Here is a 17423-nt window from a genome sequence, read left to right as displayed (position 1 = left end):
AAAAGCAAAGGAAGTTATAGAAGTAGTAGTTGTTTTAATGTTGCAAATGACCTTATAGTAAATTCCCATATGGTATAATTTAGAATCAACTAGTGTGATAAGAGAAGGGGAAGGTGAAGAACAGCTGCTAGTGAGATAAGAAATGTAATCTTGTTCTTGAAATGAATGGACACAACATTAAATGCTGATATAGATATTTTGTATAACTTTGTGTCATTTTGTAGATTGAATCAGGAAAAGTGATAAATGTAATAATGTATAAGCAGTCCTTCACAGCCAAACCACCAGACACCTCTGTCTTATATTATGAGACCCTTGATCCTGTCATACATTCTGCACAGAGTGCAGAGTTGCTTGCCCTGATCAAGGCATGTAAACTGGCAGAGGGAAAAAGAGGAGGGCGGCTCCAAGCCGCAGATTGGGCAAAAGGTATTCTGGAGAACAAAGGGAAGTTGGAAGGTAGAAAGTTGATGGAAAGTGCTTTAGAGGGATTTGCAGAAGAGGAAGTTAGGAATAAGAAAGGTATTGTATGTATTAGAAAACAGGACCAGCCGACGCCCGGTAATGGCGTCCGTACCTCATGTTGAGTGTGTCCTCATTGTGGGTGGGAAACCCCCTGCGTACTGTTTCCAATGGGAGAGGCTGCCCCCCCCTGCCCCTGATGTGGCCACGCCCGGCCCAACCAAATCAGTATGAAATAATCACCTTGTTAATTTTGTCATTTGTAGTGTTTTTTCTATTTACAGAAGTTCCAGTCTAGTTCACTGATGAAGCAACACGTAATCATAATTCCTATACAATGGTGTGATAAATGATTGCAGATACGTATGTTGTTTTGCCGGCATTGAAAGTGTTAAGATTGTGAGACTAGACGAAGCTGTGAGTTTGTGACCCCCCTCCCTCCCCCCTAAAGTGTGCTGTGTTTGGGAGGAGGAGGAGGGGGGCTGACTGGGTGCAGTCTGCAGGGCTGATGAGACCAAGGGATTTCAATATGCACTGCTGAGATATATATATATATATATATATATATATATATATATATATATATCAGTAATGTCTACAAACCTAAATACATTTCTTCTCTTTTGCGCATGCGCTGTTGTTTATAAAAGTTACGATATTTATGTGTTCTGATGTGATCAGATTTCATGTGTTTTGATGTTAATTCAGATGTATTAGACTACAGATACTGTGAGACACGGGGGTTTGAAAATGTATGTGCCCCCACCGTTCCCTATTTTTATATACTGTTTATTGGTTTGCAGTAAATAATGTTATCAGATATAATATTTTCTGTTTTGTTGAATAACTAACTACAATTGTTTTATTTTTGATTTCACACATGAGTTATGTTATTGTAAAGATCAAATGTTTGTCAGGAAAAAGTTATTTTTGTTTCAGGCTGTTGTACATTACAGGGGGTTAAACTAGTGTTATGTTGAGATGTAGTTTTGAACTCTGCTACATTACTCTCGCAGAGTCCACAAAGGGGGGAAGGGTGAAGGAACTGATCAGGTACAATTTTGGTTTATGTGTAAGAGACCATCCCCCTCCAGCAAAGTTACACAGGAGGCGATGTGACATCACTCACACGAGTCTTTATGGATTTAGATGAGGGAGAAGGCAAAACAAAACTTGTCTGGACATTGTTAATTTGATGTAAAGTTTTTAGGAATGTTTTATTTTTATTTGTTTTTGTATTAATCAAGTATTTGCAGAACCTGATAAAAGTGAGATTCTCAAAGTATTCTGGATTATCAGCTGAATGAGGAGGAGTTGTGTTTGGTAGCGGCTTGTGACACCAATCCATGGAGTACCTCTACGCAAGCATATACTTTGTACTGTAATGAACAAAATGGACATGCCACTGCAGTTCTCACACAAAGTCATGGACCACAGCAGCGCCCGGTAGCATATTATTCAGCTAGACTAGACCCTGTGGCCCGAGGTTCCCCATCATGTGTGAGAGCTATCATTGCTGTAAATTCAATGTTAAACAAGGCCTCAGATTTGGTCCTGGCATTTCCAGTCCAAGTTTTTGCACCACATGATATTACTGTTATTCTTACTCAAGTACAGCCGAAGCATTTGTCAACAGCAAGATATTTGAGATTAATTTGTGCACTTCTTCTTTCTGAGCAGGTTACTTTATACCGCTGTACTACATTGAACCCAGCTACCTTACTGCCTTTGGAGCAAGGGGGAGAAGACGTAGGTAAAGTATGGTCACAATTTTTGTCTGAAACTGATGAACATGATTGTATGGCCCTTATGGCCCAGGAAACAGTGGGGTTTGCACATGTAAAAGATACCCCACTCCAAAACCCAGACTCTTTGTGGATGGTTCAAGGTATTGTGTAGAAGGATCTTTTCTTACAGGATATGCAGTAACCACCGAAGATGTAGTCCTAGAAGCAGCCTCCTTACCAGCGTCCCGCTCAGCACAAGAAGCGGAGCTTAAGGCCCTGGCAGCAGCATGCCAACATGCAGAAGGAAAGACAGCAAATATATACACTGACTCTCGATATGCATTTGGGATTGCACACGATTATGGCCCCATATGAAGGGCAAGACAATTTTTGACTTCATCAGGTACCCCAGTTAAGAATGCGGATTTCGTAAAGTATTTGATGGAGTCTTTATTATTACCAACTGAGGTAGCCGTAATAAAGATAAAAGCTCACACTACGGCCAACACGCCAGAAGCAAGGGGAAATGCCCTGGCAGACGAAGCGGCAAAGCAAGCAGCACAGAAGCTACCCGTGTTAGCAGCTGTATGTCAGATAAAAGATCCAGAGGAAACAAGACCAGCTGTAAGCCCGGAACTACTGCAAAAACTTCAAGGACAAGCAACAAAAGAAGAAAAAGACAAGTGGACGGCCCAAGGAGCAACGCTACGAAAAGATGGCCTCTGGCAATGCCAGAATAAACTGTGCCTGCCTAAGACAATGTTCCCAATGATGGCCCAAATAACACATGGAGCGACTCACCAATCAAAAACGGCAATGATGGACTTGCTAAACAAGGTGTGGTATGCCCCAGGGTTTAGTGTGATGGCCAGCAGTTTTACACAAGGATGCATGATCTGTGCAACACATAATATTGGAAGAACTGTAAAAGTACCACAGAAGCACACACCCAGACCTATATATCCGTTCCAGAGACTGCAGATAGTGTGATGGCAGGAAGGAGGTGAAGGGAAAGTGAGCCCTAATCTACCCACCGCCCTGTCCCTGCCTACTTGCAACGACCCGCCCTAGGCGACGAGGTACAACTGGGCGGCGGTCCCTACGCTGTCTAAGTGCACAGGAAAACAAACAGGGAACACGCAAGGGAAGGGGCAGTAGCCACGGAACGCCACGAGGAAACGGAGCGGCGAACGAACAGTCAGGACCAGGACGAAGTGAGTAACCCGAGCGGGCACGGAGACAGAAGCAAGCCAGGGGCAAAGCAAAGCAAGTCAAGTCAAGGAGAACTGCAGCAAGGCAGAAGCACGGCAGAAGCAGGCTGGAGCAAGCAGCAGTGGGGCCAGGAATCCAAAAGAATAACAAGCAATGAGGAAGAGAAAACTGCAGGTATAAATGGACAGGGGGCGGAGCTAACTCTGACTGACCAGGCCGCGATAGGCTCTCCCACTCCTGAGCCTGCCACCCTGATTGGTGGGAGCCGGTGTCAGTCTAAGAGGTCTGGCCTCAGGTGTCGACTGATTAACCCTGGGAGTCTCCACAGACGTAGTGCCTGGCAGATCCTTTACAGTACTCCCCCTTTTATGAGGGGCCACCGGACCCTTACTAAGAGGACCCGGTTTAGTGGGGAAGAGAAGGTGGAACCTCCTGACCAATACCCCAGCGTGAACATCTCGAGCAGGTACCCAAGTCCTCTCCTCCGGCCCGTATCCTCTCCAATGGACCAGGTACTGGAGGGAGCCCTGGATCATCCTACTGTCCACAATCTTGGCCACCTCGAATTCCACCCCCTCAGGGGTGAGAACGGGAACAGGAGGTTTCCTAGAGGGGGACCAGGACGGGGAGCAGCGTTTAAGGAGGGAAGCATGAAAGACGTCGTGTATGCGGAAGGATGGGGGCAGCTCCAGACGGAAGGATACAGGGTTGAGGACTTCAATGACCTTATAAGGCCCAATAAATCGGGGAGCAAACTTCCTGGACGGGACCTTAAGGCGCAAGTTCCTGGACGACAACCAGACCAAATCCCCGACGACAAACCGGGGGTTAGCAGAACGTCTACTATCCGCCTGAATCTTTTGTGCGCTCTGGGACGCCTCTAGGTTCTTCTGAACCTGGGCCCAGACAGTGCACAGTTCCCGATGAACATCCTCTACCTCAGGATTATTGGAACAACCAGGGGAGACGGAGGAGAACCTTGGGTTAAACCCGAAATTACAGAAAAACGGGGAGACCCCTGACGAGTTACTGACCCGGTTATTCAGGGAAAATTCAGCAAGGGGAAGGAATGAGACCCAATCGAATTGACAGTCAGAGATGAAACACCTTAAATATTGTTCCAGGGATTGGTTGGTCCTTTCCGTTTGGCCGTTAGTTTCGGGATGGAAGGAGGAGGAGAAGGACAGATCAATCTCCAACTTTTTACAAAAAGCTCTCCAAAATAAGGAAACAAATTGTACCCCTCTGTCCGAAACGATATTGACTGGGGCCCCATGGAGACGCAGGATGTGTTTCACAAACAAAGAAGCTAACGTCTTGGCGTTAGGTAGCTTCTTAAGGGGCACAAAGTGGCACATCTTGCTGAAGCGGTCGACTACCACCCACACCACCGACTTGCCCTGAGATGGAGGCAAATCGGTGATAAAATCCATGGAGATATGGGTCCAAGGTCTCTGGGGAATGGGCAAGGGACGTAGTAGGCCCGCAGGTCGGGACCTAGGGGTTTTGGACCTAGCGCAAACCTCACAAGCGGCGACGTAAGCCCTAACATCTTTAGGCAACCCAGGCCACCAATAGTTTCTGGTAATGAGGTGTTTGGTGCCCAAGATGCCAGGATGACCAGATAGAGCGGAGTCATGGTTTTCCCTGAGTACCCTCAGCCGGTATTGCAGAGGAACAAACAGTTTGTCCCCAGGGACGTTCCCGGGAGCTGCACCCTGATCAGCCGCGATATCAGAAGCTAAATCAGAATCCGTGGCAGAGACGATTATACCAGGGGGTAAAATACAAGCGGGATCCTTCTCGGAAGGAGGATTGGCCATGAAACTACGTGACAGAGCATCAGCCTTAATATTCTTGGACCCAGCCCTATAGGTAACCAAGAAATTAAATCTGGTAAAGAATAGTGCCCACCGAGCTTGTCTAGGATTAAGCCTCCGGGCCGATTCTAGGAAAACCAGATTCTTGTGATCCGTAAGGACCGTTACCTGGTGTCTGGCCCCCTCCAGGAAGTGCCGCCACTCCTCAAAAGCCCATTTAATGGCTAGAAGTTCGCGGTTGCCAATATCATAGTTACTCTCAGTGGGCGAAAACTTCCTAGAGAAGTAAGCACAGGGGCGGAGATGGGTGAGGGAGCTGGTACCCTGGGACAAGACGGCCCCCACTCCCACCTCGGAAGCGTCAACCTCCACAATAAATGGCTCCTCTTGGTTGGGCTGAATCAGCACGGGGGCCGAGATAAAGCACTTCTTGAGAGTCTCAAAGGCCTGGACGGCCTCAGGGGGCCAATGGAGGACATCAGCACCCTTGCGGGTAAGGTCCGTAAGAGGCTTGGCGACGACCGAGAAGTTGGCAATAAATCTCCTGTAATAGTTGGCGAACCCTAAAAAACACTGTAACGCCTTAAGGGAGGCAGGTTGGACCCATTCCGCCACAGCTTGAACCTTGGCAGGGTCCATGCGGAATTCATGAGGAGTGAGGATTTGCCCTAAAAATGGTATCTCCTGTACCCCAAAGACACATTTTTCAGTCTTAGCAAACAGATTATTCTCCCGAAGGACCTGGAGCACCTTCCTGACATGCTCCACGTGAGAGGACCAGTCCTTGGAAAACACCAGTATGTCATCAAGGTACACAACAAGAAAATTACCCAGGTACTCTCTCAGGATTTCATTAATAAAATTCTGGAAGACAGCAGGGGCGTTACACAACCCAAAGGGCATGACCAGGTATTCGAAATGACCCTCGGGTGTGTTGAACGCCGTTTTCCACTCATCCCCCTCTTTGATGCGGATAAGGTTATATGCCCCCCGTAGATCGAACTTAGAAAACCATTGGGCTCCCTGAACCTGATTAAAAAGATCCGGAATCAAAGGAAGTGGGTACTGGTTCCTTACAGTGACCTTATTCAGGTTACGATAATCAATGCACGGCCTAAGACCACCATCCTTCTTCCCCACGAAGAAGAAGCCAGCACCTACAGGAGAAGTCGAGGGGCGAATGAAACCCTTGGCCAGGCATTCCTGGATATACACCCTCATGGCTTCACGTTCAGGACATGAAAGATTAAATATCCTACCTTTAGGAAGCTTGGCACCAGGCACCAAATCGATAGCGCAATCGTAATCTCTATGGGGGGGCAACACCTCGGAGGCCTCCTTAGAGAACACATCGGCGAAGTCCTGAACGAACTCAGGAAGCGTGTTTACCTCCTCCCGGGGAGAAATAGAGTTAACAGAAAGACATGACATAAGACATTCATTACCCCATTTGGTGAGATCCCCAGTATTCCAATCAAACGTGGGATTATGCAACTGCAACCAGGGAAGGCCTAAAACCAGATCAGACGATAATCCCTGCATTATCAGTACAGAGCACTGCTCCAAATGCATGGAGCCAACCAGGAGTTCAAAAACAGGAGTATGCTGAGTAAAATAACCATTAGCAAGGGGAGTAGAGTCGATTCCTACTACAGGGATAGGATAAGGTAAATCAATACAAGGCATCTTTAGAGACATAGCAAATTCCACAGACATGATATTAGCAGATGAGCCAGAATCCACGAAAGCACTGCCCGTGGCAGACCGGCCAGCAAACGAGACCTGAAAGGGAAGCAAAATTTTATTGCGTTTCACATTGACGGGAAATACCTGTGCGCCCAAGTGACCTCCCCGATGATCACTTAGGCGCGGAAGTTTTCCGGCTTCTTATTCTTGCGCCTGGGACAGGTGTTCAGTAGATGCTTGTCGTCCCCACAGTAGAAGCAGAGACCGTTCATTCTGCGAAACTCCCTACGTTGTCGAGGGGACATGGAGGCCCCGAGTTGCATAGGTACCTCCGAGTCCTCCGTGGAGGGGCGAGGAGGCGGGACCTCGGGGGGGATCGCAGAAAAGTCAGAGGGGAGCACACTGAAGCGTTCTAGCTGACGTTCCCTGAGACGTCGGTCAAGTCGTACTGCTAGGGCCATAACCTGGTCAAGGGAGTCAGACGAGGGGTAGCTAACCAGCAGATCCTTCAGGGCGTCAGATAATCCTAACCTAAACTGGCACCTTAGGGCCGGATCGTTCCACTGAGAAGCTGCGCACCACTTCCTAAAATCAGAACAGTATTCCTCAACCGGTCTCCTACCCTGACGTAAGGTCACCAACTGACTCTCGGCTAAAGCAGTCCTGTCAGTCTCGTCGTAAATGAGTCCGAGGGCAGAGAAAAAACGATCAACAGAGGAAAGTTCAGGGGCGTCAGGAGCCAAGGAGAAGGCCCACTCTTGGGGCCCTTCCTGGAGTCGGTATATGATGATACCCACCCGCTGGTTCTCGGAACCTGAGGAGTGGGGCTTAAGGCGGAAATATAGTCTGCAACTCTCCCGGAAGGAGAGAAACGTCTTACGGTCCCCTGAAAACCGGTCAGGTAACTTGAGGTCGGGTTCTAGAGGTGAGGTGGTGCGCCCAACCCTTTGGGCCAGGGCCTGGACCTGTAGGGAGAGGCCCTGCATCTGCTGGGTCAGGGTCTCAAGGGGGTCCATGATAGCGACAGCGTAGGAGAAATGGTAGACTAGGTAAGGGCTTGTTATTCTGTGATGGCAGGAAGGAGGTGAAGGGAAAGTGAGCCCTAATCTACCCACCGCCCTGTCCCTGCCTACTTGCAACGACCCGCCCTAGGCGACGAGGTACAACTGGGCGGCGGTCCCTACGCTGTCTAAGTGCACAGGAAAACAAACAGGGAACACGCAAGGGAAGGGGCAGTAGCCACGGAACGCCACGAGGAAACGGAGCGGCGAACGAACAGTCAGGACCAGGACGAAGTGAGTAACCCGAGCGGGCACGGAGACAGAAGCAAGCCAGGGGCAAAGCAAAGCAAGTCAAGTCAAGGAGAACTGCAGCAAGGCAGAAGCACGGCAGAAGCAGGCTGGAGCAAGCAGCAGTGGGGCCAGGAATCCAAAAGAATAACAAGCAATGAGGAAGAGAAAACTGCAGGTATAAATGGACAGGGGGCGGAGCTAACTCTGACTGACCAGGCCGCGATAGGCTCTCCCACTCCTGAGCCTGCCACCCTGATTGGTGGGAGCCGGTGTCAGTCTAAGAGGTCTGGCCTCAGGTGTCGACTGATTAACCCTGGGAGTCTCCACAGACGTAGTGCCTGGCAGATCCTTTACAGATAGACTATATTCAACTACCCAAAGTTGGTACCTATGAGTATGTGCTTGTTTGTATTGATCTCTTTTCAGGATGGCCAGAAGCTTTTCCAGTAACCAAAGCTACAGCCGTAGCCACAGCAAAGAAACTGATCAACGAGGTGGTGTGCAGATATGGAGTTCCAGAGGTGATCGAGAGCGACAGAGGAACTCATTTTACGGGTGAAATCATGAACCATGTGTTGTCAGCTCTAGGCATAAGTCAAGCCCTACATACACCATACCATCCACAGAGCAGTGGGAAGGTTGAGAGACTAAATGGGACTCTCAAATTGAAAATCCAAAAAGCAATGGTAGAAACCGGGAAACCATGGACCGAGTGTCTACCATTAGCCTTGTTCTCAGTAAGATACACGCCCACAAAAAGAACAGGTCTCAGCCCATATGAGATCTTATTTGGGTCGGCTCCCAGATTAGGATGTTATTTTCCACAGGTGCTCCAAATGCAGTATGGTAGACTAACAGATTATGTATAAACGCTGAACAAACAATTGACCAAGGTGCATGCACAAGTCTTTGCTTCCATTCCAGGTCCTGATTCAGTTGAAGGGACGTATAAGCTAGAACTAGGAGATTGGGTCGTTGTCAAAAGACACGTGAGGAAGAGCCTTGAGCCACGGTTTGATAGTCCTTTTCAAGTTTTACTCGTTACAAGCACCTCAGTGAAGCTCGAAGGAAAGGCAAGCTGGATTCACGCCAGTCATTGTAAAAAGGTTCTTCAGCCAGAAGAATGAAGATCTTTGCGGTTGTTGCGGCGGTTGTTGCGTGTGCTCTTATACAAAAAGGCAGAACTGCTACTCCTGTACACGTAATCAGTACAGAATCACTGGAACAGTTCAGGACAGGGTGGGCGAATGCCACAGTGGATAGAAAGCAGGGTAACTACACCTGTAAGGCCAATGCCCCGTGTTATACTACAAATGTGACTACAAATGTGACTTGGAAAAAAGGACCACATGGAGGGACTGTGTACCTTCACATAGACAAAACAGCCAACATTAGCATACAAGAAGAGACGCCGGGGCTGTTGTTTTGTTGTTATGAACCAGATTTACAGTATCTACAGAAATATACAACCAGTAAAAATAGAAACGAAATGATAAATAAGACTTATGAAAGATGCAACAAGGAGAGGCTCAACTCTACGATTGTAATAAAAGAAACTGATGGGATGATATTATGTATGAATAATAGCAAAATAAGAAATAGAATATATTTTGTATTTTTGATAACAATTTTAAGAGATAGTTTTAAGCCACATATAACAGTACAAAGTCTGGAAAGAATCCCACACACTTGTAAGAGCGCTGTAACCCAACAGCAGAAAAAGAATGTACACTTCAATATTTCCTTCCCTGAATCCCCCAGCTGTCATAGACAAAAAAGAGAATGGTATGACACGCTATTAGGAGGGGTAGGAACGGGATTAGGAGTATTGAATGGTATACAGTTAGAAACAGTTATGAACAAATTAAATTCAGTGGGAGATGACACATCTACTGCATTAAGGATAGGTGCGTTATGGTTACCTACTACCTTTGTCTTACAACAGAAAGGGTTAGCTATAGATGAACTGTTTCTAAATGTTTTTGATGAGAGTATGCTAACCGAATATAGAACATTACAGAATGTATCAACTTTAGTAAATTGGACAGTATGTACGCTTAAAACGATGTGGCAACAAGAACAGATGAATAATTTTAAGAATAAATTGTTTAGTAGTCATGTTAGGCAATGGACAGACATTCTGCCCATAGGAAAGAGAAATGATACGTGGTTATTGTTCCAGCCTGAGTATACTGAGTGTACACCTAAATGGTGTGCAGGAAGACTAATAGCATTTAATGTGAAAAATCCTACTCTATTATGCAAATTTATTGTTATGCCAATGGTAATGATTGATCCGGTGACATTATTAGGACAATATTGGATGCCGGAAATGAAAGGAACACACATAGATTCTCAAAATAAGACAAGGAATATAGATTTGTGCCAGTTAACAGAGCAAGGATATGTATGTAATCAACAGTCAGGGATATATGAACCCTGTCTAATGCAGCACCAGGATAATGTATGCGCACTCACTATAATCCCAGAAGCTAACCTACAGGTTTATATTGAAGTAGGTCCACAGCATGTATGTTTAATAACTAACAACAAGCAGACCCTTAGCCAGTTTAATCTCACAGGACCATTTTCAGGATGTCTATACAATGTGACGCATTTGACTTGGGGGAACCAAACTATAGTGTTCCTGCCTATTTTAGAAGAAATAATGTCCACTGTATGGGTACCTGAACCTTTGCCCTATGGAAATTTTAGTTTGCCACTGGAAGAGTTAAAACAAGTGTTACAAAAGTCTAAAGACGTAAAGAAATTGATAGCAGCCCATAATGTAACTCTAAGTAAAGTGAAAATATTGGCTACAATAGCAGCTAGGGAAGTAATAAATTTATTGTCAGCAATAAAAGATGCTAGTGCCCATCACTGGTATGACGTTTTTACAGGATTCTCACCTACAGGCCTATACATTATGATCAAAGAGTGTTGTGAGATTACCCCACCTACATACCTGTGTGAATCAAGTGAAGAAATGGATCGAAGCCTTGCTATCAAGAGATAGAAGTAGCATTGGAATTTAGGTGTTGGTAAAATCACAAAAGGAGGGATTGTGATGGTATAGAACAATCTATAATCAATGATATAAGTGTAATGTATGTACTACTTCAAGGTAGAAGGATAAACGAGTCTATATTTTGGGTATTATTGAAAGGTTATGGAATGTAATAATCTGCAGATGTTCTGCAGAGACTAGAAATTGCGAACTCTTTGTGTTTTGGGAGTATCACCAGAAACTAGGGAGTCTGTTTACAGGATTTTTGGGTTCTGGGCGTACAGCCAAGATAGATATGGGTAGAACACCGGATTAAAAACTAGATGTAAGGAATAAGAAACAATGTATGTAGAGATAAGAATAATGAGGAAAGAAACCACAAGAATGTATACGTCTAAATGACTCATATGTGTCTGCACGTAATTATATGATATTTTTACTATATAAACTCGGTGTCTCTGCAAATAAAGTCAGAAGTATTTTACCTTGAGAAACGTCTCAGTGTGTCTTCGCTTCTCCGAGCTCGCACCCCCCCCCCCCACCTGATTTGAACCTGCATGGAGATCAAGGCGTAAAGTGACCTCATTGCGATCACAGTAGTATTGGAGTACATTGATTAGCTTTTATTTTATTTTTTATGGGGGGGAATGGGAGAAAAAAAGGATTTTGCCGTTGTTTTTTGTGGTTTTTTTGGACACCGTTAACCCAGCGGTTTAATTAATGTGTTAACTTTATTGTTCAAGTCATTACGATCACAGCGATACCATATACTAGTTCAAAAAGTGAAACTCATATATTATATAGATTCATTACACACAGAGTGATCTATTGCCAGCATTTTTTTATTTTAATGTTGATGATTATGGCTAACAATTAATGAAAACCGAATATTTAGTTTCTCAGAAAATTAGAATATTATATAAGCCCAATTTCAAAAATGATTTTTAATACCGAAATGTTGGCCTACTGAAAAGTATGGTACGGTATATGAAACTTAATACTTGGTCGTGGCACTGCTGAGGTGTTATGGAAGCCCAGGTTGCTTTGATAGCAGCCTTCAGCTTGTCTGCATTGTTGGGTCTGGTGTCTCTTATCTTCCTATTGACAATACCCCATAGATTCCCTATGGGGTTTAGGTCAGACGAGTTTGCTGGCAATATAGCACAGTGATAGTGTGGTTATTAAACCAGGTATTGGTACTTTTGGCAGTGTGGGCAGGTGCCAAGTCCTGCTGGAAAATGAAATCAGTATCTCCATAAAGCTTGTCAGCAGAGAGAATGAAGTGCTCTAAAATTTCCTGGTAGACGGCTACGTTGACTCTGGACTTGATATAACACAGTGGATCAACACCAGCAGATGACATGGCTCCCCAAACCATCACTGACTTTGGAAACTTCACACTGGACCGCAAGCAACTTGGATTGAGTGCCTCTCCACTCTTCCTCTAGACTCTTGAACCTTAGTTTCCAAATGCAATGCAAAATTTACTTTCATCTGAAAACAGGACTTTGGACCATTGAGCAACAGTGTTGGTCCACTGTGTTATATGAAGGGCCAGCGCGCACACCGGTTAAAGTTCCCTAATCTATCCCTGATCATCCTGGGCTATAAAAAGGGCTCTGCCCATCCACTCTTTACCTGAGCGTTGTTGTTGTTTACCCATGTTTGTATTGCAAATGGTCCCTTAGTTGTATCCTGCTCCCAGTGTTCCCGTGCTTGCTGTATCTTGTATCCTGTGCTGTGTTTGTTCCTGAGCCTTTCTAGTGTTGGAGTCGTGTTGTGTCGTCTGCCACGCATGCTGTTATACACTATGTCTGGTGTCACCTGCCATGCCTGCTGTTATACACTACGTCTGCTGTCACCGGCTACACCTGCTGTTATACACACACCAAGTCTACAGGCAGGGGCGTAACTAGGAAAGACTGGGCCCCATAGCAAACTTTTGACTGGGGCCCCACCGCCCCTGGGTGTCACACAACCCCCCCTTGTAGATTGTGTCGTGCCTTTTTTACAGCCCCCCCCTGTAGATAACGCCATACAGCCCCCACTGTAGATAACGCCATACAGCCCCCTCTGTAGATAACACCATACATCCCCCTGTAGATAACGCCATACAGCCCCCCCTGTAGATAATGCCACACATCCCCATGTAGATAACGCCATACAGTACCCTCTGTAGATAGCACCATACATCCCCCTGTAGATAACGCCATACAGCCCCCTGTAGATAACGCCATACAACCCCCCTGTAGATAACGCCATACAGCCCCCTATGTAGATATCTACAGAGGGGGCTGTATGGCGTTATCTACAAAGGGGGCTGTATGGCGTTATCTACAGGGGGGACTCTGTATGGCGTTCTCTACAGGGGGGCTGTATGGCGTTATCTACAGAGGGGGCTGTATGGCGTTATCTACAGAGGGGGCTGTATGGCGTTATCTACAGAGGGGGCTGTATGGCGTTCTCTACAGTGGGGGCTGTATGGCGTTATCTACAGTGGGGGTTGTATGGCGTTATCTACAGGGGGGGCTGTATGGCGTTCTCTACAGAGGGGGCTGTATGGCGTTATCTACAGTGGGGGATGTATGGCGTTATCTACAGGGGGGCTGTATGGCGTTCTCTGCAGAGGGGGCTGTATGACGTTATCTACAGAGAGGGGGCTGTATGGCTTTATCTACAGAGGGGGCTGTATGGCTTTGTCTACAGAGGGGGCTGTATGGCGTTATCTACAGAGGGGGCTGTATGGCGTTATCTACAGGGGGCTATATGGCGTACTCTACAGGGGGGCTGTATGGCTTTATCTACAGAAGGGGCTGTATGGCGTTCCCTACAGGGGGGCTGTATGGCGTTCTCTACAGTGGGGGCTGTATGGCGTTATCTACAGAGGGGGCTGTATGGCGTTATCTACAGAGGGGGCTGTATGGCGTTATCTACAGGGGGGCTGTATGGCGTTCTCTACAGGGGGGCTCTATGGCGTTCTCTACAGGGGGGGCTGTATGGCGTTCTCTGCAGTGGGGGCTGTATGGCGTTATCTACAGTGGGGGCTGTATGGCGTTATCTACAGGGGGGGCTGTATGGCATTCTCTACAGAGGGGGCTGTATGGCGTTCTCTACAGTGGGGGATGTATGGCATTATCTACAGGGGTGGCTGTATGGCGTTCTCTACAGAGGGGGCTGTATGGCGTTATCTACAGAGAGGGGGCTGTATGGCTTTATCTACAGAGGGGGCTGTATGGCTTTATCTACAGAGGGGGCTGTATGGCGTTATCTACAGAGGGGGCTGTATGGCGTTATCTACAGGGGGCTATATGGCATTCTCTACAGGGTGGCTGTATGCTTTATCTACAGAGGGGGCTGTATGGCGTTCCCTACAGGGGGGCTGTATGGCGTTCTCTTCAGTGGGGGCTGTATGGCGTTATCTACAGAGGGGGCTGTATGGCTTTATCTACAGAGGGGACTGTATGGCGTTATCTACAGGGGGGCTGTATGGCGTTCTCTACAGGGGGGGCAGTATGGCGTTCTCTACAGGGGGGCTGTATGGCGTTCTCTACAGGGGGGGCTGTATGGCGTTAGCACGGGCCTCCACTATGGCCGGAGGCTCCGCTAGCAGCCGCTATGGCTGCTACAGCGCGACGCCACTGAACACGACTATGGCAGAGCAGGGAGGTATCTCCATTAAACAGAAGACATGTATCCCCTATCCACAGCGTTCCCCCTCCCCAAAAAATGCGAGCTACAGCGTGTCCGACAAAAGACATGTATCCCCTATCCACAGGATAGGGGATACATGTGTCATCGCTGGAAGCGATAGGGAGAATGGGGGACCGAAAGTCCCCCTGAAGTTCTCCATGACTAACCTCTGACTTCCGGCGTCTGCGCAGCTCACTAAAAATGAAAGGAGCGCTGGTCACGCATGCGCACAAGCACGACCGGCGCTAAATGCATTTCTACGGAGCTGTCGACACAGACCCCGGAAGTCCGAGGTTTGTGATGGAGAACTTCAGGGGACTTTTAGTCCCCCGTTCTCCCTATCAATGCCAGTGATCACACATGTATCCCCTATCCTGTGGATAGGGGATACATGTCTTTTGATACCTCCCTGCTCTGCCGTAGTCGTGTTCAGTGGCGTCGCGCTGTAGCAGCCATAGCGGCTGCTAGCGGAGCCTCCGGCCATAGTGGGGGCCCGTGCCGGCGGGCGACACAGGCCCCCTCATGCCGTGGGCCCCGTAGCATCCGCTACGGCTGCTACGGCGGTAGTTACGCCACTGGGCTAGAGGCTATAATGAGATGCGCTTCACTGCCTCTCTCTACGCATTCGCGTTTGGTTAGGGAATGACTGTGATTTCTGGGCAAGTCATCTGACACACCAGGTGTCATGAATGACGTTTGCGATACTGATTAGCCAGCAAAAGGGCTTGGCCTCAGCCTAAGGGGCGGAGTATAAGTTATATATACTCCGAATCCTGAGTAAAGCGTGCCGCTGATATCAATGCGAGCATGCTTCCGTGTATGTAGCTGAAACAGAATATCTGTACACAATTCAATATTGCTGGCGCAGTAGCCAGCTTTATAATGAACAGACCCCTGATTAAATAATTATACAGAAACGCATAGGGTCAGATATGAGAGGGGATATATAGCGTAGGTGACAGCGTCATTGATATTTTACCCTGACACTGGGGTTATTATGAGCGGTAACTGCAGACTCTGGTGTTGTTATGGGTTCTATCCGCTGTAACACTAGAAGTTTTTTGATCCCATATATCATATTAGTATATTCATTCAGTAGGGTTCGCAATTGAATCAGTTAATGAATCAAATATATATATTTTCAATCATTTAGCATGGTGGGCTTTTGTCACGGTGGTTATTGTACATTTTGTTCACATTTTAATCATTTGTCACAATCAGTGCATTGCCCTTACATACTCTGCTGACCCCTTATATACTCTGCTAGCCCCTTATATACTCTGCTGTCCCCTATATACTCTGCTGCCCCTTATATACTCTGCTGACCCCTTATATACTCTGCTGTCCCCTTATATACTCTGCTGCCCCTATATACTCTGCTGCCCCTTATATACTCTGCTGACCCCTTATATACTCTGCTGTCCCCTTATATACTCTGCTGCCCCTATATACTCTGCTGTCCCCTATGTACTCTGTCATCCACTATATACTCTGCTGCCCCTTATATACTCTGCTTACCCCGTAAATACTCCAGCGCACAAATGTTATAAAATGATTGTAATAGCAATCTATGAATGCATACTAGCTGAGGATAGTCTCAAGATGGCAGCCACTGGAGCGTATATATCACCAGGACCCAGACACTAAGCGGCTGCAGTCTAGTGAAGGGGGATGGGGACGGGAGGAGGTCGCTTGTCCGCTGTCAGCAGTCATCAACCACCCACCCAGGGATAGCACTGGCACTTGTATACGTGGATACCACACATACGTGTCTTAGTGCACTCCCAAACATTCCTAAGGCAACGATAAGTGTGTATGAAGGACATTACTAGAGAGCACCTATGTCATAATGGGTCCAAGCAATAGGAAGATATGCATGCCTATAGCCAACTTATAACTCACTCAGGTATAGATGGCATCCAAATAATTTCAAAATTAGTACAATAAAACACAATCGCAGGGTGACCAGCCATACAGAAGATACAAAGCGGTGATTTAATGAGTCCACATTGATGATATCCAGGTAGATGTAACCTCATCTATAATAAAAAAAAGAATGATTAGTATCAAATAAGTGAAGTTCAGTTATCATGTCAAATATACGGAAAATGATGTCAAATCGTACCACTGATGAGGATTAGTGCCTAGGGGATCTACACTAATCCACCCAATGCAAAATCCACATTCAAGTCTTTAGGTTTAAGTGTGTCGAGCCTCCCTATCCATTGTAGCTCCCTTAATTTCAGGAGCTTAGTCCTGTCACCACCCCTTCTGAGTGGAGAGATATGATCTAGAATCCATAATCTCAGTTATTGTTCAGTGTATCAGAGTCAGAAAAATGTTTAGATACAGGAAGATCCAGTTTTTTCTTCCTAATAGTGTACCTATGCTGATTGAGTCTAGTTTTAAGATCCAAAATGGTTTCGCCTACATAAAGGAGTTTGCAGGGGCATTGGAGAACATAGATCACAAAGTCACTATTGCATGTAAGGTAGTGTCTAATCTGGAACAATCTTCCTGTAGTAGG

The 17423-nt window shown here is 46.6% G+C and overlaps 1 long non-coding RNA gene across 1 annotated transcript in view; it reads right to left on the bottom strand.

Annotated features, from left to right (window-relative positions):
• Positions 1–16920, bottom strand: part of LOC142656366 (uncharacterized) — a 38601-nt gene extending 21681 nt beyond the window's left edge. The window contains exon 1 of the long non-coding RNA XR_012849663.1: positions 16799–16920. This is a non-coding gene — a long non-coding RNA (uncharacterized LOC142656366). The remainder of the gene's footprint in view (positions 1–16798) is intronic.
• Between the last annotated feature and the right edge of the window lie 503 nt (positions 16921–17423).

Source organism: Rhinoderma darwinii, chromosome 6 (genome assembly GCF_050947455.1).
Source record: "Rhinoderma darwinii isolate aRhiDar2 chromosome 6, aRhiDar2.hap1, whole genome shotgun sequence".
NCBI lineage: Eukaryota > Metazoa > Chordata > Amphibia > Anura > Rhinodermatidae > Rhinoderma > Rhinoderma darwinii.
The sequence above is the reverse complement of the archived record's forward strand: the minus strand, read 5'-3'. Positions and strand labels throughout refer to the sequence as shown.